At 34.9% G+C, this 26,401-nt stretch overlaps 1 long non-coding RNA gene across 1 annotated transcript in view; it reads right to left on the reverse strand.

Moving 5' to 3' along the window:
- LOC116526836 overlaps nt 1-26,401 on the reverse strand; it is a 502,163-nt gene that overhangs the window by 57,926 nt on the left and 417,836 nt on the right. The window contains exon 3 of the long non-coding RNA XR_004258294.1: nt 15,881-16,002. This is a non-coding gene — a long non-coding RNA (uncharacterized LOC116526836). The remainder of the gene's footprint in view (nt 1-15,880; nt 16,003-26,401) is intronic.

The following is a 26,401-nucleotide window of genomic DNA, read 5'->3' on the forward strand; positions in this document are numbered from 1 at the left end:
GTGGCGGAAGAAGAAAGAAGAGAAGCAGAGCAAGAAGAGGAGGAGCCAGAAAGAAAATTCACAACTAAGGGATTATCAGATGGTTTATCTTTACTGAATAAACCTCTTATACATTTCGAAGCAATGGACCCAAACATCGAACGATTTGCAAGGATTGAACGGATGGTGCATGATGTGTTTTGTCTGTATCGTGAAATTTATGAAGAAAAAAAGAAACATACAATTCAGACAAAGCTTGCCATGTTTATGAAAAAGCCAACTCCAGTAACCCCAACTGCTGCCTCAGATGACGACATCAACAATCTGCAGCCAAGCACCAGCAGCCAATAAAATGTTTCGTACATGTTTATATATTTTAATATGTTTTGCAATTGGGAAAATGTTTCCTATGATATTTTTTACACCTGTATTTTGTATTTTTGTATGCACCTGTATTTTGTAATTTTGTATGTTTTGCAAATATTAAACCAGTTGTACTGGTAATGCAGTGTTTTACTTAAACCTGATGAATGTAAAAATAAGAAACAAAATGGTGTAAAGATGATACAAATGTCATAAAATGAACAAAGAAAATTATGATATATAACAATGAAAGAAAATTATGATAAACTATGACTTAAAGATTTTTATAACTTCATTTCACAGTACTGTACATATAGCCTACTCAACTTACGACCAAATAGTGTTACGACCAGTCTGTCAGAACCAATCGTGGTCGTAAGTCGAGTACTAGCTGTACTATATCTCAAGGAATTCAATTGTTTTGAGTTTTAGATTACACTAATAAGTGAGTACATGCAATGTTTGTCTTTCTGTGCCTGGCTTATTTTACCTAACATAATGACCTCCACTTCCTTCCATGTTTTTGTAAGTGACAGGATCTCATTCTTTCTTACGGCTGAATGCTACTCCACTGTGTATATATACCACATTTTCTTTAATCATTCATCTGTTCACAGACACTTAGGTTCTTCCAAATCTTTGCTATTGTGAACAGTGCTGCAACAAATATGAGAGTGCAGATGTATCTCTGATATGCTGATTTTCATTCTTTTTGATATATTCTTAGCAGTAGAATTGCTTAATCATACAGTAGCTATATTTTTAGTTTTTTGGAGAACCTCCAAACTATCTTCCATGGTGCTGTACTAATTTACATTCTCACCAACAGTGGGAAGGTTTCCTTTCTCCACATCCTTTCCAGTATTTGTTATTGTCTATCTTTTGGATAAAAGCCATTTTACCTGAGGTGAGACAATATCTCATTATAACTTAATTTTTATTTCTCTGATAATCAATGATTATAACTACTTGCCATTTGCATATCTTCTTTTGAGAAATGTCTATTCAGATCTTTTGCCCATTTTAAATTGGATTATTAGCCTCTTGTCAAATGATTAGTTTGGAAACATTTTCTCCCATTATGTGGATTGTCTCTTCACTTTCTTGATTGTTTACTTTTTTTTTTTTTAATTCAGTGTGATCTCATTTGTCATTTTTACTTTGGTTGTCTATGCTTTTGGGTTATTACTCAAGAAATCTTTGTCCAGTCAAATGTCCTGGAAAGTTTCTCCAATGTTTTTCTTTAGCAGTTTCATAGTTTGAGGTCTTAGATTTAAATCTTTAATGCAGTTTTTTTTGATTTTGGTATATGACAAGAGATGAGGGGCCAGTTTTATATTTTTGTATATGGATATACAGGTTTCTCAGCATAATTTATTGAAGAGACTCTCTTTACCCCAGTGCATGTTCTTGGCACCCTTTTTGAACATGAGATCACTGTAGATATGTGGATTTGTTTCTGGGCTTTCTATGCTCTTCCACTGGTCTGAGTCTGTTTTTATGCAAGTACAATGTTGTTTTGGTTGCTATAGCACGTAGTATAATTTGAAGTCAGGTAAGGTGATTCCCCCAGATTTGTTCTTTTTGCTTAGGATACTTTTGGTTATTCTGAGTCTTCTATGATTTCATATAAATTTTAGGGCTGTTTTTCTATTTCTGTGAATATCATTGGTATTTTTATAGGGACTGCATTGAATCTGTAAATTGCTTTGGGTAGCATGGACATTTTAACAATATTAATTCTTCCACTCCATGAACATGGAATTTTTTTTTTAGTGTATTTTCTTATTTATTTTTTTTATCAGTAATTAATTGAGTAGGATTGCTATTAGTTCCTCTTTAAATGTCTGGTAGAATTCAGCAGTGAAGCCATTGTGTCCCAGGATTTCTTCCTGGTTCAATTTGGTAGGTTGTATACATCTAGGGGTTCATCCTTTTCTTCTAGATAGTCCAATTTATTGGCATATAGTTCCTCATAGTGATTCTTTAAATTTCTGCAGTGCAAGTTGTAATGTCTCATTTTTCATCTCTGATTTTAACTATTTTTATCTTCTCTATTATTTTCTTCATTAGTCTGGCTAAGGATTTGTCAATTTTATTTAACTTTTCAAAAGACCAACTTGTTGTTTCACTAATCTTGAGTATTTTTATTTCAATTTCGTGTATTATTACTCTGATCTTTATTATTCCTTTTCTCCTAATTTGGAGTTTAATATCTCTTTTCTAGTTCTTTAAGGTCCATAATTTGATTAAGATTTTTTTTTAATGGAGGCACTTATAGTTAAAACTTTCTTCTTACTACTGCTTTTGCTGTATCACATAAGTTCTTTATGTCACTCTTTTATTATCATTTATTTTGAGAAAATTTTCATATTTCTTAATTTATTCATTGACTTACTGGTCATTCAGGAGCATATTATTTAATTTCCATATATTTGTATAGTTTCCAACATTCCTTTTGTTTTTTGTTACTAATTTCACTGCACTGTGGTCAGAGAAGATGCTTGCTATAATTTCAATGTTTTTTTTAATGTTTTAAGTTTCACTTTTGACCAACCATATGGTCTGTCTTTGAGAATGATTTATGTGTTGAGAAGAATATATATTCTGCAGCCATAGGAAGTAATGTTCTGTAAATAGGTATTAGATCAATTTATTCTATAGTACAGTTCAAGTCCAATTTTTCTCTCTTGATTTTCTTTGGGAGATTGTCCAATGTGGAAAGTGGGGTGTTGAAGTCTCCAGCTGTTATTTTATTAAAGTATCTTTAACTCTAATAATATTTGCTGTATATTCTGGGTGCTTCAGTGCTGAATACATTTATATTTACAATCATTTAATCTTCTTGCTGAATTGACCTTTTTATTATTATATAATAACTTTCTTAGTTTTCTCTTACAACTTTTGTCTTGAAATCTATATTTCCTGATACAAGAACAGCTACTCCTGCTTTTTGTTGTTTGTTTCCATTGGCATGTAATATCCATTTCTATCTCTTTATTTTCAGTCCATGTATACCATTAAAAGTGAAGTGTTTCTTGTAGGCAACAGATAATTGGGTCTTTTTAGTTCTTGCTTATTTTTGTTTTGTGTTTGTTTGTTTGTTTTTTCCATTCATCCACTCTATGTCTTTTGATTGGAGAGTTTAATTCATTTACATTCAATGTTATTAATAAGTAAGGGCTTATTTCTGCCACTTTGTTATTTGTTTTCTAATTGTTTTGTGGTCTTCTCTTCCTTGTTTCTTTCCTGTCTTATTTTAGTGAAGGTGATTTTCTCTGGTGGTATGATTTAATTTCTTGCATTTTATTTTTTGTATATCTATTGTATGTTTACCATGAGCTTACCATGAGGCTTTAAAATACTGTTTAATAACCAATTATATTAAAATGATGACAAATTAACACTGATTACATTTAAAAAACTGGTAAAAATTTTGTCCCCACATTCTTTTTGTTGTTGTTGTTGTTGTTGTTGTTGTTGTTGTTGTTGTTTTGAGATGGAGTCTCACCCTGTTGCCCGGGCTGGAGTGCAGTGGCATGATCTTGGCTCACTGAAACTTCCACCTCCAAGGTTCAAGCAATTCTCCTGTCTCAGCCTCATAAGTAGCTGGGATTATAGGCACACACCACCACACCCAACTAATTTTTGTATTTTTAGTAGAGAAAGGGTTTCATCATGTTGGCCAGGATGGTCTTGAACTCCTGACCTGGTGATCCGCCTACTTCGGCCTCCCAAAGTGCTGGGATTACAGGCATGAGCCAACGTGCCTGGTCTGCTGTTTTTTTCTTTTCTTTTTTTTAATGTCTTATTGTACTATGTCTCGAAAAGTTAGCACAGTTTTTTAATTAGATTATCATTTAGTATTTCTATTTAAAAGTAGTTCACATACAACAATTACAGTGTTATAACATTTTTTTAACCATCAAATGTTTTCTTCTAGCTCATTAATATTCGTTTCTTTCAGACTAAAAAACTCCTTTAGCATTTCTTGTAGGACAGGTCTAGTGCTAATGAAACTCCTTGGTTTTTGTTTGTCTAAGGAGGTCTTTATTAATACTTCATGACTGACATATATTTTTGCCAGGTATATTATTCTAGCTAAAAGTTTTATTTCTTCAGCTTTTTAAATATGTCATGCCACTCTTTCCTGGCCTGTAATGTTTCCACTTAAAAGTTTACTGCCAAATATATTGGAGTTCCATTGTATGCTATTTGTTTCTTTTCTTTTGTGGCTTTTAGGAACCTTCCTTTTCCTTGACCTTCAGCAGGTTGATTATCAAATTATTTGAAGGAGGCTTCTTTGTGTTAAATGTGCTTGGTGTAGAAATAAGGATGACACCTATGACCATCTAATCTTCAACAAAGCTGACAAAAACTAGCAAGGGGGAAAAGACTCCCTATGCAATAAATCATGTTGGGATAACTGGCTATCCATATGCAGAAGATTTAAACTAGACCCCTTCCTTACACTATAAACAAAAATCAACTCAAAGTGGATTAAAGACTTAAATATTAAACTCAAACTATATAATAGCTGGAAGACAACCTAGGTGATACCATCCTGGACATAGGAGCAGGCTGTAAGATTGAGGAAAAGGATGGAGTGACAGACACAGGGTCAGGTTTAGCAAGTTTCTTTCAACCTGCCAGGCTGGCTGCCTCACCTTAGGCAGTGAAGACAGCAGCTTGGCTTACAGACTATGGGGGATATTTAGCAGGTTTGCAGGTAGGTTGGTGCTATTCTAAGAAAAACCACCTCTTGGTTCTTAAGTGCTAACATCCTACTTACTTAGATCACCATCCTGGGTTTGAGAGCTGGGTGTGACCACATCCTGGAACCCAGGTGCCCTGTTTGCAAGGCATGAGGCTGTTTTTGCTGTGAGCTTGGCTTAGCAGGGGAGAACGGGGAGGGTCTATGGAATTGCTTTGCTGTGACCCTAACACAGGCAAAGATTTCCTGACAAAGATGTCAAAAGCAATTGCAACAAGAGCAAAAAAATAACAAATGGAATCTAATTAAATTTAAGAGATTCTGCACAGCAAAGAAACTAACTACAGAGTAAGTAGACAACCTACAGAATGGAAGAAAATATTTGCATCTGACGAAGGTCTAATATTCAGCATCTATAAGGAACTTAAACAAATTTACCAGAGAAAAACAAACAACCCCAATAAAAAGTGCGCAAAGTACACAAACAGCCTGGGAGGTTGAGACTGTAGTAATCCATGGAATGCCACAGCGTTTCAGCCTAGGAGATGGAGTCAAACTCTGTCTCACACACACAAAAAGACCTCTCTCTCCCTCTCCATAATGGAGAAGACATTGGTTTTAAGCTTACATGGCTAGCCTTACCTTTAAGATATTTTTCTTGGCAGTCTTATTTTTTCTAAGCCTTGATAGTGTAAAAGGATAAGATAAGCCATTTGAAATCTGGCAGAGGAAGGATTTATGAAGCTATAAAATTTGTTTCTGAGTGTCTCTGTCTACATGTTTATATATGTCACTCACGTGATATTTCACTATCAAAATATATGAAAGATTTCTAATTAATTGTCTTAAAGAAAAGTAAGCACTTAAGTTATTTTATCAAAACAAAGAAAGAGAAAATAACTCCAATGTCTTTTAGTTCACATGACTTGGCTACATCTTTCATAAATAAGATTAGTTGAATATTGTTGGTTTCATAAAAACAATTATGTCTTCTAAGTTATAAAAAAAGTACATGTATTTAACTTTATAGATTTTGCTCTTATGATACTTGCCTAACACACGGTAATATAAAAATTATGAAGAGAAAAATTAACTTGAGATGATGGCTAGCTTTGTTTAATGAACTATTCAAGCATAATTGTTAAGAATAAATTAAGCGAATGTTAATGTGATAAATGGTCATAAGTGAACTTTTTATACTTCCAAATTCTTTTCAGTAATTTAAAATCTTAAAGTTATATTATGGTAAATTAACTAATATATAGTCATAAACTGTCTGAGTCATTTCTAAGTAAGTTAAAATACTGAAACATTAATTATTAAATAAAAGTTTAAGTTTATATATTTTGGCATAATATTTTTATGGTACAGGAAAGCTAAATATATTTAGTTAATAAAAAAATGAGAATACCTCTCTAAAAATTATGTAATGTTTTTTATCTACTCTGGTATACAATAGTTCAAAATTATTTACTTCCTAAGTTTTTCACTGAAAATTAGTATTACTAAGAATTAACATTAAAATTAATATATGTAATTGAGATTATAAATATAAGAAAAATAATTCTATATATTAATTGTATGAGAAAAGTAGGATTGTTACAGTAGGTAGCCAGACAGACCTGGGCAAGGCAGGAGAGTGCCTCTCCCATCACCCATAGGAATGTCAAGTGACCAGGGTGATGGTTGTTAAACTTTGTCTCTAATTGAATAATTGCTTCCAGCCAGTCCCAGGAAAAAGCAGTCTTCCAATAGATGGAAAATACCTGAGGTTGGTGATCAGCAGCTTCCTGATAAGATCTCAGGATTTGGGCAAGTTGTCTTAAGCATGCACACTAAGAAGCAATATGGTAGAGTTTAAGTGGTATATGACCTTCCCCTAGGAATACTTGACTAGTAAGGGAAAAACATCTCAAATGAGCATGAATACAACTTCAGTAAACACACTGTGTATGTCGCCCCTCCCAAGTGTTGGCAGGCCACTATACATGGCCAACCCCTAAGGAAACATCAAAGGAGGAGAAACACAAACTTTGGAACCATGCCACTATCTAAAAACCCCAAGTCAGGGGTCAGAAGTGACACTTGGATCTTTCAAGTTGCCTGGTTGCCCTTCTTCCAGGTATACTTTATTTTCTTTCATTCCTATCCTAAAGCTTTTTAATAAACTTTTACACCTGTTCTAAAACTTGCCTGGGTCTCTCGCTCTGCCTTAACACCCCTCAGATGAGTTCATTTCTCTAAGGATGCAAGAATCAAGTTTGCTGCAGACTCATTGGATTTGCCGCTGCTAAAATACTTTGGTGCTGAAACATGGATACATTCCCTAGTGGTAAGAAACCTCTATGCCTTGCCTGTTTCAGCTGAAAGTGTACAACCCCTGTACGTGTTTTTTTTTTTTTTTTCTCCTCTCTCTCTCCCTTTGCTTTCCTGCTTACTGACCAACTCCCAGAATGATTCATCTCTGCCACAGTGGCTTTTCTCTGGCCAGCTGATCTCTCAGCTCACCAGGATGGGTGTGTTGTGGGAGTGAGATGAACCTTGGAGTCTAGACTGAGAAGATCCTGAGATGCTAATGGCCCTCTTGGATGGGAGGCTCACAAGTGTCATAGAGCTAAATCCTAAGGCCATGAAATGTCTGGGGTTTCTTCTGCTTTTTCAACTAAAATTAACTCTTTCCCAAAAACACTTACCACCTATTCTTTTGTTTTCTTTATATGTTTTCTGAAATGGACTTGCATACCCATCAGATCCACCTTGGGACCAAGTGTGCCTTTCCTGTTTTTACTTTGTGTGCCACATGACTTCCTTCTTTGTCTTAAATACACACTCCCTGTTTGTTATTTGTGTGCCCATGGCTCTTGCTGTTTGCCTGGCAGCCGAGAGACAAGCTCTCTTGCAGATGTCGCCTGATATTTCTTCTACTTTTACCTTATTATCTCACATGACCTCCAACCCTTCACTTGTCTGTTGGCTCACTGCCAGGACAGACACTACTTGGAACCTGGCTCTTTCAGCTTCTTATGACTTACCACATGCTTTTTGTCCATTATGTTCCAGGACTAAGGTTTTTGGTGGGTTTTGAAGCAGTTTGTCCACCTTAAAGGTCACTCTGTGGACCTTTAAGGACCTCATCTACTTCTGTTTTTGATTCAGCACCATTTTTGGAGACGGTAAAATTCTTTGTTTGCCATTTGAAAATCCTTATTCCAAGCCCCAAGTCCTCTATAGATTCCTCATTTATGTCAAGAGAGCAAATAAACAATGCCCTCTGGAATCCAAAGGCTGCTGCTTTTGTGAGCATATGGAGGTTTTCTATGAGTATCCCTCTTGCTTCCTCCCACTGTCTCCTGTAGCAAAGTGATTATCCTGTCCAACTAAACATTTGTTCTGCATGTTACCCCAGGAGGGCAAGAAACCCCCAAATACAAATGTTCCTCCATTCCTCTAATCACTTTCATGCTTTCTCTATACATATCTAAACCTTCTAGGTCATATTCAAAAGGAGGAAAGTCCTGCCCTTTTGTGGCACTTAGCTGAAAAACACGTTTCTCATTTACTTAAATAAAATGGGTTTATGGGAATCTAAACAAAAAGATAATTATTTTGTTGCTAGGATGCTCTAAAGAAGAGTCACTTTAAGGTCACAGAGACAAGGATATGGGCTGGCCCAAGATCACAGGCAGAAGAAACAAAAGTACCCATAGAACAGAGATGAAGATTGATCCCAGACTATAGGCACAGAACAGATTATCATTAGAACAGAATTGAAAGCAAAGTTAGGGGTACTGGGTAAGACAAGCTCATTGCAGAACCCCAAGATTAGATAGGGGGGCCCTATTTATTCTGGTATTTCCTCTGTTCTCAAGTGAACAACTGTGATGAAATGGGACAGAATTTAAGCATATCTGGTGACAACAGTTCATTCTGGAACCCTAAGGATGAATGGAGGATGCCCTGTTCAAGAAAGGGTAATGGGAACATAAGAGGAGATGCCTCTTTTTTTTCTCCTCTGCTTTCTCTTTGCAGATTGTTAATAGCATCTCCATACCACAGGACATGTCCCTCAGATGTATCCTTAAAAACTGGGAGAAGGTTGATTCCCCCAAACCTTGAAACAAACAACTAGATTTCCTTTGTAATACTGTGTGGCCTAAATACAAATGGAGAAAATTACAAAACTCAGCCTTAGAACCCAGTCAGTGCCCCTGTACAGAAAATCCTCAAATTAGCCTGCTCAGTGTTTTATGACAGAGCAGAATAAAGAGGGCAGGGCTATGAAGCAGAAGAAACATGGATAAGCGGCAGACTCAACGACTGACTGGTTTACCAGCCATGAAGCCTCCTTCAGGTTGTCCTCAAATACCCTCCCAGGTAACTGCCATCAGTGTGAGAAGCCAGGCCACTGGAAGGCAAACTTCCTTAATGGGATAAATGGGAAAAAGACCTGTAGGACTTGCCCCGCTGGAAATAGGACTTCCCTGAGGGCCAAAGGGGCCTGGGACAGAATCCCAACTCCTGATGGCCTTGAGCTGTAGGGGCTGTCTCCTCCAGCTGCCATCCAAATCAGACATCATTAGCAACAGAACAAAGCCAAACTCTACAGGTAGGAAGTCAAATTATAAGTTTATCTTTTGGGTTCAAGAGCTGTCCACTCTGTGCTAATTTTCTCTGAGCCACTGTCCTCCAAATCTTTTTGATAATGAGGGCAACTGGCACCCCCATGCCTCAAAAAAAAAAAAAAAAAAAAAAAAAGGAATCATACTCCATTGAGGCAAAAATATACTTTCCAAAATGGGTGCCTGCTTAGTATTTCTCCAACCTCTAAATTCATCTGTTATTGATACCTAAATCTTTAACCAATAACCACATCCTGGACAGTCCAACCTCAGGGGTTTACAAACAGCCCACACTTACCTTGACAAGTCCTAGCAAAAAATCGATCTGAGCAATGTTTTGATTGGGGATAACTTGTACAGTGTATAAATAATCTCTGTTCCCCCTTTACCGGACTCACACAGCAATGTGTAGTAAAATTATAACTTCCTAAAAGAAGAAAAAGGACTTTTGTCTAATTAAAAGATTATAGAAGTAAATAAGTATTTTTGGTAAGGAAGATAATAAAGAAAAGAGATTTTTGTACAAAAAGGGATCTTGTATGGTAAATTCTTGTCCTAAAGTAAAATGAATGGTTGTTTAAAAAGAGGAATGTTTAGGCCAAGTCAAAAGTTCCAAACATGTCATAATTATCTGTGTAAGTCATAAGAAGATACATAAAGTGGAATTTATGTAAGTAATTGTACTACAGTATAATTTTAAAGGGTATTGGGGTGCTGAATGCTTTAAGGTCATAAACTGCTACTGTGACTTTTAATAACTGTACAACTTGCTTGCTTTAAAGTCATTAAATTCTAGGTAAGGACTGGGGACATAAGGAATCAGCCGTATCCCTTAGCTATCCTGGAAAAAGTCAGACTTTTGTTTTGACATTTTCACTTGTCTTAAATTGCAAGGAACCTCCTATATTTGTGGCCAGTTAGCTCACAAATGCCTCCCTGCTAACTGTATTGAAACTTATGCCACAGGCTATGTATTCCTGGATATTTTCATAGCCCTTGGCAATCTCTCTCTTTCAGTACCAATCTACAGGCATTCCATTTTGCCCAGGGAAAGAAGGGTTTTTTAGTTAATTCTCCTTCTCATGGGATTTGACATTATAGCTAGTGCAGGACCTAGAAATGCAGGAATCACAAAAACCTCCTTGCCCTGTAGTCAACTCTCAAAGAAAGCAGCCAACAACATTGACACAATGGCTAAAAATTTAATGACCATGAATGAAAAAAGTGGCTCTTAGCAAACACAGCCTTCCAAAATTGTTGAGAACTAGGTATATTAATTGAAGCACATGAAAGAATTTATTTAGCCGTAGATGAAAAAGGTTGCTTTTATGTAAATCCATCAGCAGATGTACACAACAACATCAAACAACTCCAATGAAGCCTCTCATTTATGGGAAAAAGGCTCTTAGTGTTGGTGAATTTCGGAACGGACCTGGAAATGGTTCTCCTGGTTTCTTCCCTTTTTAGGCCTACTTTTTATTTTCCTATTTTTGCTCCTTTTTTTTTTTTTTTTTTTGTCCATGTTTTCTAAATCTAATAATGTGATTTGTTCTTCTCATTTTTAGGCCACAAAGCTCGAGATAATACTCAGTGTGGGACACTGGCCCATCAATATTTAAGAGCCACCCTTCTACAGAGGACCTCCAGAATGCCCATTAGTGGGACACAATTGAGGCAAAATTCTGCCCATCTCCCTTGAACCTGGCTGAATACTGATTTCACCAACCCACAGAGCCACACTGCCCTGACAGCTAGCAAAAAGCCAAGACCCATGGAACAACCACCACTGTCCTACTGTCAGCAGGAAGCAGTTACAGAAGACTGACATCTGTCTGTTTTCCCCAAGTATTGGATCACAGACTCTTGAAGGGGGAAATGTTAGGTAGCTAGAGAGGCATGAATCCGTCAAGAGAGTGCCTCCCTCTCCCGGAATGTCAGGTAACCATCAGGTGATGGTCAGGTGGTTGTTAAAGTGTCTCTCTAAAATAATAATTGGTTGTAGCTAATATCAGCTAATATCAGTCTCCCAATAGATAGGAAACTTCTGGGCCAGGCACAGTTGGTCATACTTATAATCCCAGCACTTTGGGAGGCTGAGGCAGGTGGATCACCTGAGGTCAGGAGTTCAAGACCAGCCTGACCAACATGGAGAAACCCCATCTCTACTAAAAATACAAAAAGTTAGCCGAGCCTGGTGGCGCATGCATGTATTTCCAGCTACTTGGGAGGCTGAGGCAAGAGAATCACTTGAACCCAAAAGGTGGAGGTTGCGGTGAGCCAAGATTGCACCATTGCACTCCAGCCTGGGCAACAAGAGTGAAACTCTAAAAAAAAAAAAAAAAAAAGAGAGAAAAAAGAAAGAAGGAAGGAAGGAACGAAGGAAAGAAAGAAAGAGAGAACACATCTGAACCTGGTGATCAGCAGATTTCTAATAAAATTTCAGGAGTTAGGTGAGCAGGCTCAACCATGCATACAAAGAGGAGAAATGGTGGAATTTAATCGATATATGTATGACCTTCCTCTAATAATACTCTACTGGTATGGAAAAATGCCTCAAATGAACATGAACAAAACTTCAGTAAATACAGTACATATGACCCCTCCCATGTTCTGGCAGATTTCTGTGCTTGTAGACAGCTTACCTCAAGGAAACATCAAGGGAGGAGAAACGCAAACCTCTCAAGCATGCCAATGTATAAGTATCCCATGTCAAAGTATGGATGAGGCACTTGGATCTCTCAAGTTGCCTGCTTGTCCCTCCTCCAGGTATACCTTGCATTCTTTCATTCCTGATCTAAGACTTGCTTTGGTCTCTTCCTCTGTCATATGCCCCTCAGCCAAATTATTTCCTTCCAGGAGGCAAGTACCAAGTTTGCTGCAAGCCTATCGGATTTGCTGCAGCTAACAGATTTTTTTTCTAGTTTAAAAAAAAAGAGAATAAAATATGTTTTTATTAGAGACAACATAAATTTATCTACTTTATAGGTTATTTTAAATATGTTTCAAAATGAAGAAAAAATTATACATGTATAACTAAATGAATCTAGGCTTAGCATGGTGATGCACACCAGTAATCCAAGCACTTTGAGAGGTGGAGGCAGGCATATCCCAGGAGTTTGACACCAGCTCAGACAACACAGTGAGATCAAAGAGAAAGAAAGAAAAAAAGAAAGGAAAGAGAGGAAAGAAAGGGAAGAAAGGAAGAAAGGGAGAAATAAAGAAAAAAAGAGAAGGGAGGGAGGAAGAGAGAGAGAGAGAGAGAGAGACGGACGGCCTAAATTGATCCAATACGTTAAAAAAAAAATACAAAAGTTTTGTAAGAGGTTATAAAAGATATCTGGAAGTCTTATGTGGTCAAAGCTCATTGCAAGTAGCTACATTCATTTGTAAGGTTTTACCAAAATTAGCTTTAGACTGATAACACACTAATATAAAATGAAATTCAGATTTCTCCTTTGAACAAGAATTTCATTTACTATTAATAAGCAATAGTAAAATATTTGAGGGTTTTTGTCAGTAAGCTGACAAAAATGATGGTGGGCGAAATAGATTATGTTTGGCTCATATTATTTCATTGGATCTTTTGATTTTTGGGAAACAGTCTCCTCTCTAAAAGAATACAAAAGCTTTCTTTTTAAAAATCTTTGAAATATCACTTTGGCTAAATGAACTGGTCTGTGGTTCTATTTTGATATTAAACATTTTACACTTTTAATATTTTATATACTTCCCCAAATCAAATTTCAAAATCTAAAGTTAAGTTTTTTCAATCCAAACTATCTGTGAAACATAACAAATGGGAACCCCTGGAAGTCCAAGACAGACACATTAGGCTTATTTGTTATGTTAAAATCATACAGAAAGCATGATCAAATAAAAAATAATGTTAACTTGTTGAGTTAAATTTATATAAATGTGATATTAATATGTGCTCCAAAATTGTGTGATATTCCTAAATTCTCATATGTTTTGATATATATTATCAGTCATAATTATGATTACTGTGTTAAATTGTTATATGCCACATAAATAACCAAATTTTTTTGTCGATTGCATCTTTAGCCATGGCTATTTTAAGTCTTTTGTCACCTCCAAATATTGATTTACTTTAATTTTTCTCAAAAAGTGGTTTGCAACTGGCCACAGTCAAAATTTCATCTTTTTGAGATAGCAATTTATTTAAAAAGACATTGACAAGTACTCTTAAATACAGGTTATTGATAACTTTGAAGATAATCCCATTGGACTATTTAAAAGATTTGTGATTTAATTAAATAGCTGATACCTTCATAAGCATTTGTAAATCAACATCAAACAGAACAAGAATTAATAACATGGAATTGAACTAATAGAGGACTAAAATAATTTTTATGACTTTTTTTAAAAGAATGCTGATTCTTTTTACATTAGGTTTTCCATAGTCAAGAAAACCTGTCTTCTTTTGAGCTATAGCTCACAGAAATTAGGTAAAGCATATATTTGTGAGGAAAATTAAAACTTTTTTTTCAGCTGACATCTCCATAATTTAGGGATGATTTGTGAGTATTCTTGATTTATGGAAACATAGTTACTTGTATAATTCAGTAAAATATGTTTTTATTTGTAACAGGACAAAATTGAAGACACTTTTTTGTTTTTGTTTTGTTTTTGTTGGGGTTTGTTTTACGAAAGCTTTGACTGGAATGATGTATTTTAAGATCTGACTACACTACTTTGAGGAATTACAGTTGACCTTATAGAGCTGAGGAAAAGCCCTTTGGAAAGACTGGCCTGGTACCTTGTCTATGCAGTTATCTCAAAAGTTCCTATCTTGTCGTGAGTAAAGAATGCCACCTTCTAACAGGCCCAGGAACTTCAAGGTATTTTGAGACAGCAAAATAAGAGCATTTCACCCAATTTGTATGGGCACAGTCTCATTGTGAATCATTGTCTTTGCTTCCAGATCTAGAAAGCCTTTTAAAAATCTAATAAGGGATGCCTTATGAAAAATGTTCCAGCAAAGCCAATTTTAAAAGGCCTATATGGCCATTCACTACTTCTGTTGCACCTTATGCAAATACTCATGCCAAGTTAAACACCAAAACTTGCTTTGCAAGTAAATTGGTCTTACTAAACTTTATATTTGGCAAAAAATTTGAACAGGAAAATATTTTGTTTCAGAAGGACACTGTGAGATACATGTTTTAAATTCTAGCCCTATCCATTATTTTTGAGTTTTTATTACTTTCCCACAATTTAGATTAAATCCTGAATTATTTCCTGGCTATAACAGATCTCTAAAGAATGAGTAGGTTTTAATTTTCTTTATAATGGTGTTAGTTACTTCTTCCATGGAATAGTTTTTTTCATTTTGGCACATAAATTCTCTTTATTATAATCCTTATATACATTATATTTCGACTACAACTCTTTTTAAAAATTATTTCTCCTGAGAAAAATAAACTGATGATATGTTTGAGGACTAGAGATAATTAAACAAGTAATAGAGACTGTATACATGAGTGACTTGACTGAGGCCTCATTTGTTCCACCCATTGATGCCATCTCAATTTGGTTGTGTTGTTCTTAAAATTCATCATTGAGATGTGTCCACCCCTAAACCTTCATTGGGGCAGGACTTCCTAGAAATGTTAGATTTTTCCCTAAATACATGATTCTTTTTCTTTGAAAGATTTTAAGAAAAGGAGAATATGTAAAAGAAAAGAAACTTGTAGGACCCTTTACATTTATTATAGCAAGGGAGAACTTAAGCCCTGGAGACTGAGTTACATAGCATGTTTGCAATTGTGCTTCTTAGTATAATCTTAGCTAACAAAGGTTAACGTATAATGGTTAACCTTTCCTCGATTCTTGTTCTATAAACGACTGGGACAGACCAGAGACCAGATCGCCCCTTCATTTTAATCATTGATCTTTGTTATAAATTAACTGCCTCCTTCATTATCCTCTACATAACTCAGACCAAATGGCATTGAAGACCCTGTGAAGGTTATATCTTCAGTGTGGAATGTTAAGAATAACATTCCAAAAAAAAAAAAAAGACCACCTTGGCTGGGTGCAGGGCTTACGCCTGTAATCCCAGTATTTTGGGAGGCTAAGGTAGATGATTGCTTGAGTACAGGAGTTTGCGACCAGCCTGGGCAGCATAGGGACATGCTGTCTCTACAATTCTTTTAAAAAGTTTGCCAGGCTTGGTAGCACACACCTGTAGTCCCGGCTGCTCTGGAAGCTGAGGTGTGAGAATCACTTGAGCCCGGGAAGTTGAGGCTGCAGTGAGCCAGAATCACACCACTACACTCCAGCCTGAATGACAGAGCAAGATTCTGTCTGGGGGGAAAAAAAATAAAATTTAATTTAAAAAGGACCAATTCAATTAATCAAATTATTGTAACTAAGCAGTAAGCATTCAATAGAAAGCTATTGAACATCTTTTAAACTTCCCTAAACTTTGTCTTTATAATTGAAGCCGAACTTCAACAGTTCAGAACACTGACTTCCATTCTTTGGAATCTTAGCTTCCTGAGCAGCCCATCCTTACATTTTGTGCTTGAATAAACTATCTTTAAACTAGATATTGACCTTTTAGATTATTTTAGGTTGACAAGCCAAAGAAATTAAAAGGAATTTTTCAATTGCACTTTAAAGTTTATCAAGATTCTAAGCCTATATATTCATTTAATCCTCACAAAAAGGCTGTAAGTAGAGTTACCAATCTTATTTCAGAGATGAGAAACTGAAACTTCAAGCATTTAATTAATTTTTCTAAGCTAATACAGTTAGCAAATAATGACAGCAGGGTTGATTTGGAGTCTCTTAAGGCCTAAACCACCCCTCTTTTCATTACAACAGCATTTTCCAATGTGTGTTCTCTGGAACTGTATTATAAGCAGAGTGAAAAGGAGACCTTGTGCTAAATTAAGTTCTACAAATGTTGAAATAAATAAAATTTCCTATATTTTTTAACCAGAGGACTCCTCATAATTTGCAACATGCTATCAAATAATTCGAATCAATTTTGTTTAAGTTTGGTTTTGTTTTTTGGCAGGGTGAACTCTGAAATGAAATGCTGGACTTTATGATTCTATACCTCAGAGTTCAGATAGTAACTAACAGTGAAAGAACACTATCACTGAGTCTGCATTGAAACGTTGACTAAGATTCCCTACTTAGGAGAATTATTGAGAGCCTATGGTGGATAAATAGAAATGATACTTTTAATTAATATCAACTGTTAGAGAAAACTGGTAATAAACAAGTTAAAGATGTATCTGCCCCTTTGCCTTGTGTAGATTCAAATGAAATATCCAAAATATTTTCTAAAATAGTATGTGATACTAAAATAACCTAAACTTCAGATGCCATTTTGAGAGCCCAAAATGCTGGAGTGGTCTGGGGTAAGCATAGACAGATTTTCAACACTGAACATTTAGAGTAATTCCTTCTCCAAGTTAGTTTTATTATACCTGATATAAGATTTTTAAAAATGGAATTGTTCTCTTATTTCAGACTATAGTCATATTCTTGAGCTTCCAAAAGTTCTCTTTTTTATTTAAGATGAAAACAATTACTGCAGTGTATTGTATTACATCTAAAAATTCAAACCATTGCTGCAGCAAATTGTATTTAACTGTCCTAATATCCTCTTTTAATATTTCACTAAAGAGATAAAAAATTAAATGTTTGCCAGAGTGATGCATTAATAACTCAAAACCCTTAATTATAACAATGCCCAATTTAATTAAACCCTACATTACAAACTGTCGGCCTTCATATCATGGACACCAAGTTGAATGGTTCATAGCTGAGCTATTAAAAAAAGTTATTTCATGTTTCAGAATATGATACACGTTCTCCACTTATGAGAGGATAATCTTTGTTTTCAAATGCAAAAAAATGCTCTATACATACCCAACATTGACAATGTAGCATAGCTTTTATTTCATTAAAAATATTTCTGCACACTTCTTTGATAATTTCTGCTACGCTAAATTAGTAACTGTTTTAAAAATGAAACAAAAGAAAGCAGAAAGGAAGATGAATAAGGTGTCTCATCTAAATTTTTTGACATAAATATAAAGAACTTAATTTAAGTTTTAAGAACTAAATGAATAGCAATCTGTGTATTCAAGTACTACTTATTTTTAATGTGATATTGCTTATCTGGAAAAGCTTTTAAACTCTACTCTTTTTTTCTTCCTTGTCACATGATTATTATGGGTCTCAGTATTAGAATAATGGATTGCAAACTTGAGCATGAATTAGACTTACCTGGAGGGCTTGTTAAAAACAGATTTCTGGGCCCCTTTCACATAGTTTCTGGGCTCCTTTCACATAGTTTCTGATGCACTAGACTGGGAAAGGTTCATGAATTTTATTTCCTGTAAGTTTCAAGGTAATAATGATTCTCCTGGTTCTTTTTTATTCATGATGAGTTTCTTTGACAACTGATAGTTTAGCTAATGAGAAGACTCAGAATTTGCACAGCCACACATGATAGTCAGTGTGGGGGCTGACCATTTTCAGAGAAACAACCATGTGATTTAGGGTGGGGATTTGAATCAGAAGGTTTTAGCTTTTATAGACATGGAGTTTAGCCATGTGGGCAATATATCAGTTGTGCCTATGTAACAAAGTCTCCATAAGACTGGACCATAAAACTCAATGAACTTCTGGGCTGGTAATACACCAGGCATATGTTCACATATGAATGTCAAGAGGTAATAAATCCTGAGGACAATGAAAATCTCAAATTTGGAACTCTCAGTCTTCCCTATGAGTGTCTCTCTTTAGATAATAATAGTTTGTATCCTCTCCCCTTAATAAGTACATCCATCACTATAAATATCCATGAGTATAGTAGCTCTCAATGCATTCCATGTGTCTTTTCAGTGAATTATTAAACGTGTGTGGTTTTGAAAGTTGTCTTGTAGAACTCTTCTTTATAACTTTGGACTCTTCCCTGTAACCCTAATTCTTTGCAGTTGGGGCCATAAGTTTTGGAAGGACTTGACATTCTGGAGAATTGTGCTGTAAACCTCATAGTTCGGTTAACTCTAGGTTTGGGGGTAGGAAGATGAAAGATGGGAAGTGAGAAAGAGAAAGAAAGAGGGAGAGGAGAGGAGAAGGAGAGACGAAAAGTGGCTACAGGATGCCAGGTAACAACATGAATGAGGGTGAAACCATTTTATTTGTGCCTCAGAGTATACTTTTGAGGGGCTGTGTTAGAGGGACTTCCCAGGGTTGTCTTGGGGCATTGTTTCGAGTATTCTCCAGTTTTTGTGCCTCTGGCAGGCTAGGTAACAGCTCTGGGTCTCTGATTTTTCTGCTTCTAGCAAGCCAGGTAGGCGCCCTTTTTTCACTTTCCTACCACTGGCAGGCCAGGTAGGGCCTTTGTCTCTGATTTTCCACCTCTGGCTCTTGGAGGTGGGGGCTCTATGACTCAGAGTTATAAAACAAGTAGCCAATCCGCTAACGGAGTCAAAGATCAATCAATCCAGAGGAAGTTTGAAAGAACTCCCCTCATTGGATGAGAACATGAATGGGGCGGGAATAACTCAAGGGTAAAAACTACTCCAACCTAGGCTGAAATCCTTTCCAGATCGCCTCCCACGAAAGCATGGGAGGTGTCCTTGCATTCTGCCTAATAAACTGTACTTTCCCACACTCTGGGTCCACAAGTTATATTTCAGCTATAAAACTCATGGCGCCTCTCAGGCCCTTTTCTCCATTCTTCAGCTTAGGAAGGCCAAGAGCCTAAGTTCTGACCACAGTCAACCTGCTTTCCTGGTGGCCTAGTGGGTAGGACTCTTGCTTCTCACAGCCATGGCTCAGGTTCAACTCCTGGTTTGGGAACCAGAGAGTCCGCCTGAAGTTTTACTTTGGTCACACTTTCACCTTCAATACAGGTATCCCTCAATTTCTGTGGGGGATGGGCTCCAGGACCCCTGAGGGCATCAAAATTTACTTAACACTCAAGTCTCTTATATAAAATGATATAGTATTTTCATATAACCTACGCATATCTTCCCATATATTTTGTCATCTTTAAATTACCTATTATACCTAACAGCATGTAAATACTATGTGAATAGTTGCTATACTATGTTGTTTAGAAAATAATGACAAGAAGAAAAAGACTGTACAGGTTCAATAGAGGCACACCCATCTATTTTCTTTTTTTCTTTTTTTTTTTTTTTTTTTTTTTAATATTTTCAACCTGTGGTTAGTGGAATCTAGGGATGCAGAGCCCATGAGTATGTAGGAACCACTGTATTAGCTTTTCCTCATATACCACTAATCTCTGCATCATTGTAGCTAGTTACACCTCCTAAAGGACAAAAGAAAACCTGAGTGAAGGCTTTCAGTGTTGCCATCTTCAAAAGTCTAATCTAATCTATCTCCTAGATTTCTATGTATTTCAAAACCTACGATACCATGTCACTTAAATTTCTATGCTTTAGTCAACCTATGGTTTCTGGAATACTTAAAGTATTGAAGGATCCAGAAACATTATATCAAAAAACTTAGCATCCATTTCATGTATTAAAAGGGGGAGAAAGTAATCAGTTTTTCTTTTATATGCTTGTCACAAGAGCATGCACCAGCTCCAAACAAGATATAAAAATTCCAACAGAATACTACTCCTTTGAGATTAGAGAGAGCTTTTATAAAAGGAAGAAAATTCAGCTGGAGTACTCTTCAGTTCTTTATGGGTTGTGGCAGGGGGCATCAGGGGTGGGAGAAGGTCCACTTGCCTTACGAATTTAGAGAGGAAAAAACTGTGTTCATTTAAATTTCTTCTTTCCCCTCAGCGAAGTTTACTCTAATACTGTTAAGTATTTCTAGAGCAATATTAATAATCTCTTAAATGAATTCACTGAGATGTGACAAACAATTGCCATTGATGGCAACTCTGTGGCACTTTAGAGTACAACTATGTGACGTGTTATATTTTTCTAAATGTTTTATATGTTCATTACTTACTTTAAATTGTGTCTTTTCAACTACAGATTTTCAGTGGGGTTAGAAATTTTATGTACAAATTCAAGAACATCTTAGACACTTTCCATATGCAGAGCTCTCTGCCAGGCTTTGTGCTGGATAAAAAATGACGGAAAAATGACAAAAAGTGTCTACTCAGAAGACACTAGAAAAGAACAACTGTGGGTGCAATGATTTCTATTTAGTATGGTTATAAAGTAATTACAATTCTTCAATTATATTTGTATCCTCTATGCTTTTTGCATATACCTGGTCCTCAAAAATATTTATTCAGTGCTTACACTTTTATAGCTTTAAAGTTTTTTTTTAATGCATTTATGAGCATCCCACATAGGTGAACTAATTCTAAGGGGAACATAAAGGGAAGAACTCTGTGTTCCAAAAATAACTAAAAAATTAGTTCTACAATAATTTAATTCCATAAAATAATTTTAAAAAATGCATGCATTTTCATTTCAAGGAAAAATGGATATCAATACAGATTTTTTACAGGTGAACGCAATGAAAAATAAATATTATTTATTACCCACATTTTCTGAAACTGTGTTTCACAGAATCACTCTGCCTCTGCTTCCTCAAAATTTAGTCTTCTGCATTTGTATTTTATATGTATTTAATCATTTCAATTAAATTGGAGATCACTGAGGTTTTGAAATTAGATCTGCTTTTATACATAGATCTTTCAAAGCTTTTACTAGAATTGAAATAGGCAGTAGTGAGAAAATATGGTTTGAAGTGGGTATATTTTTCTATTTCTTTATAATGATGCATTTTAATAACTTTTTAATGTCAAAAATATATGTCTGCACCATCTTCTAATAGAATCATCTATATATCTAGTAAAATGAGCACACAATCTACATGAGGAAAACTACAAAACTTTGAAGAAAAATATCAGAAAAACTAAGTGGAGATACTCTATATTCACATGGAGGAAGACTCAAGATTGTCAAGAGGTTAGTTCTTTTCAATTTGATCTGTAGAATCAATGCAATCCCAGTAAAAATACCAGCAAATTACTTCATGGATATTAATAAACTGATTCTAAAGTTTGCATGGAGAGGCAGAAGATCGGCATAGCCAACACAATACTTAAGGAGAAAAACAAAGTTGGAAGACTGATACTACCCAACTTTAAAATTACTATACAGCTACAGTAATCAAGAAAATGTTATCGATAAAAGAATGATCACATAGATTAATGTAATAGAATAAAAATCTTCAAAATAGACCAGCATATAGTCAGCTAATCTTTGACAGAGGAGAAAATGCAATACAATAAAGAAAAGATGGCCTTTTTCAACAAATGATGTTGGAACAACTGTCATCTACATGTAACAAAAATGAATCTAGATACAGATCTTACACTTTTCACAAAATTAACAACAACAACAAAATGAATCACAGACCTAAACATAAAACACAAACCTATAAAACTCCTGGACCATAATGAAGGAGAAAATCTTGGGTTTGGTGATGACTTTTTAGATATAACACTAAAGACTCAATCTTTGAAAAAAAGTAAGTGGACATAATTAAAATATAAAATTTCTGCTTCACGGAAGACACTGTCAAGAGGACAGGAAGACAAGCCACAGGCTGAAAAAAAAATTGCAAAAGACACATCTGATAAAGACTGTATTTAAAATACACAAAGAACACCAAACTCAACAATAAAAAAAATGAACAATTACAAAATGAAGAAGGATCTTTGAACAACAGCTCATCAAAGAAGATATTTCAATGGCAAATAAGCATATGAAAAGATTTCCACATCATATGACATTAGAGAAATGAAAATTAAAATAACAATAATGTATTACTACACATCTGTTAGAATGGCCAAAATCCAGAACACTGAGAACACCAAATGCTGGTAAGGATGGGCAGCAATAGGAACTCTCATTCAGTGCTGGGGGAAGTGCAACATGGTCCAACCACTTTGGGAGAAATTTGGTTGTTTCTTACAAACTAAATATACTGGTACCTTACAATCCAATAATTGTGTCCTTTGATATTTACCAAAAGGAGATAAAAATTTATGCCCATGTAAATATCTGCACTTTTGATGATTAGAGCACCTTAATTTATAATTGTCAAAACTGAGAGACAATCAGGATTTCCTTTATTGGGTAAATGGATAAACTGTGATACATCCAGATAATAGTATATTAATTAGTGTAAAAAAGAAATGACCTATTAAGCCATGAAAGTGTTCTTAAATGCTTATTACTAGGTGAAAGAAACCAGCCTGAACTGGCTGCATATCATTTAATTTCCAGTAGAAGAAAGAAATTCTAGAAAAGCAAAACTATAGAGACAGTAGGAAGATCAATGATTGACAAGAATTGGAAAGGAGGAAAGGATGAATACGTATACCATGCAAGATCTCTGGGATAATGACAATACTCTGTATGATACTATTATGATGGATTCATGCCATTGGAATGTATAACATGAAGAGTGAACTGAAACAATGTGCCCATTTCTGTGCATTGTATTAGAATCGCTAATGAGTAAACATCCAACAGACTTAAACAGAGACATTCAATAAAATAACTGTCCACTGATACAAGGTAAAAAAAATATAAAGAGTCAGGATTTTCTCTGAATGAAAGTTGACTAAAAACACATGATAATTAAATGCAGTGTGAATCCTGGATGGGAAAAAAATCATCAGTCATTAAAGGCATTATTCGGCAGTTTAAACAATTTGAATACGAATATGAGGCAATAGTGTTATATTTATATTTCTTCATTTTGACAGGGAAACTAAAATTATTTAAGATAATTTTCTTCTTTTTGAGATATAAGAATTAAATTATTTAGAGGCAAGGGAAGATAATTTCTATTTTCTTGTTTTCAAAAGAAGATAAAAATACGTATCATACATACATACAAAAATATACGTGTATAAGCAAACATTTTAAATACTGAGAAAATATCTAAAAGAAGATAAATAAGAAAGAGAATGAGAAGGAGAGGGAGAAGAAGAAGAAAAGAAAAAATGGAAGTAAAATGTGAACAAATCAAACAGAAGCATGCATACTTGGAGAATCCTGGTGAAAGTTATATGTGATTTCCTTATATTAATTCTTGTAAATGTTATAAATTTAAAATTATCTAAATTTACACACACAAAAGAAAACACATGCACAGTTATGACAAACATAAAACAATTTTCTTATTTCATTCACAGGAAAAATTCCTACAAGAATCTTGTTTCATTTATTAAATAATATACATACAACTTATACAGAATTTTATTATACTTGATTTAAAATTATAAACTAATTGTGAAAATATTTCAGTACTTGCCTTCCAGAATTATGGTCTTTTTTTCAATTTGTACCTACATTTCTCTTTTATTTAACAATAATACTTGGTAATGTTTATGTGTGTATATGTTTCGGGGTGTTGGTGGGTAGTTTATTGAGAGACCTGGTCATTTCTTGTTGATAAATAGGCATACAGATAGAAATATAGATAGTTTTACCTGTCTCTGTCATCTCTGCCTCTTTCTCTCTCAGTCTTAAATACACAAATAGCTATTATTGATGCAATATTAAATAAACTTTTGTTTATATATCATTTCTAGTGTCTGCAAGTGTACAGATAAACAGAGATTTCCGAAGTTCTAAACTAAAACTCTCTATTCTAGTAAGGAATAATGAATGACTCCTGAATTAGAGGTGATTCCCTTTTTTTTTTAATTTAATTTTTGATTTCAATCTTTTGTATAGACAGGGTCTTACTTTGTTGCCCAGGCTGGTCTCAAACTCCTGGCTTTAAGCAATCCTCCTGCCTCAGCCACCCAAAATACTGGCATTATAGGCATAAGCCACCATGCCCAGCCTACGGAGGATTTTCTACAATAACTTTCCTAGCATTTAAAAAGACAGGAATCCTCAAAAATCTCAGTAATTTTATTGAACTATGTCACAACTTCATAGCTGGATTTGATGCACCATGAATTGCTCAGGAGTAGTAATTTTCAGCATAATATAAATACGTTAATGCAGTGTAACTTTACCCTTCACCTTGCGTATGTGTGTGTTGGCTCCCTTTGTGCTCTTTCAACAACTATTGAAGAGATTATTCACCCTCCACACTGTGTCTTTCTCTAGTTTCTTCTTCTTCACTCTATCAAATGGTCTTTTGCATCCATGAATTCACTCATTAGAGGAGCTGCAAATGTGGCAAATTCCATAGAAGAGGACATCATTGTCTAGAACCTGATTAACATTGCTTTTGGTTTGAAAATCACTTTGGATAAAATAAGGCTTTTAACACTAAGGTCTTCTAATTTCCTCAAAAAATTTATCTTGCTTAGTAAAATTTAATAATTTTTCTATACTTTTATTCATGTTTATGCTATTTTTCTAAATATTTAACATTTTGCAATTTTAAATATTCACCAATATTCAATTATATTTTCTACCCAATTATTACTGATGTAAGAAAAAAACTATTGTTTGCCAGCCATGGTGGCTGACGCCTGTAATCCTAGGACTTTGGGAGCCTGAGGCAGGTGGATTGCCTGAGACCAGGAGTTCGAGACCAGCCTGGGCAACATGGTGAAACCCCATCTCTTCTAAAATACAAAAAAAAAAAACTAGTTGGGCTTGGCGGCATGCGCCTGTAATCCCAATTATTTGGGATGCTGAAGCAGGAGAATTGCTTGAATCCGGGTGGCAGAGATTGCAGTGAGCAGAGATAATGCCATTGAATTACAGCCTGGGTGACAGAGAAAGACTCTTGTCTCCAAAAAAAAAAAAAAAAAAAAGAAAAGAAAAGAAAAAATCTATTGTTTTAGAATTGCCCATCACATGAAAATTTCTCTTGAGTGTCTTATATCATTTTCATTGTTGACTTAAGTAGTTTGGGTCTTTGTTTAAAACAGTCATTCTTTAGCAGATAAAGAAAGTAGGTTTGTATTCTTAATTAGGTTTAAATTTATACACAAAATGAATGTTGCATTTTTTCAGAAGTCTTTTTCTTCTATCCAGGTAATGGTAATTTCTTATTTTCTTATTGATGTCATCGATTATATAAATTTATTCACTACTATTAGATATATTTTATGTTTTTATTGTAGCTCATTTATAATAATGCTCTGCTATTTTTCAAGTACTCTATAGAAACAGATTTTTAAATGATAATGAGAAAACTTTGATATGTGCCAGATATATTCAAAACTTTGAGGTACTCATGTAAGTCAGACAACACTGCTATGTCCAATTAAAGATATAACCTGCTGAATCAGAAGATTCACTTGGCTAACATATTAAACTCTGGAATTTCTGGCTTTAAAGCCTGAAGTCTTATTTTTCTTTTTTTTCCCATCACACTTAACTGCCTTTTTCAATATTGTGATGTCAGTTAAGTATCCTCTAATGAAGCCAAAGGCCTCCAAAGTTTACCAGATAGGGTTCAGAGATAATTCCTATAAATCCTATATTATCTTACATATTACTGAGCTAAGAAAAAATAATCTAATTTTTTACATGTATTCGGTATTTATAAGAAACATTAATGCACAGATATAAATGTTGAACAATTACAACATAAATAGGACTCTGTACTTCAAAGTATTGTATTGTACACCTTAAATACAGTTAATATTCTGACAATTAAAAAATATAAACATATTGACAGATATTACTTATGAATATGGGTGTAGAAATACTAAGCAATTGATGTCAAATGACTCCTATGTGTTTCC

Source organism: Sapajus apella, unplaced genomic scaffold, assembly GCF_009761245.1.
Source record: "Sapajus apella isolate SASKATOON/1434 unplaced genomic scaffold, GSC_monkey_1.0 scaffold52, whole genome shotgun sequence".
Lineage (NCBI taxonomy): Eukaryota > Metazoa > Chordata > Mammalia > Primates > Cebidae > Sapajus > Sapajus apella.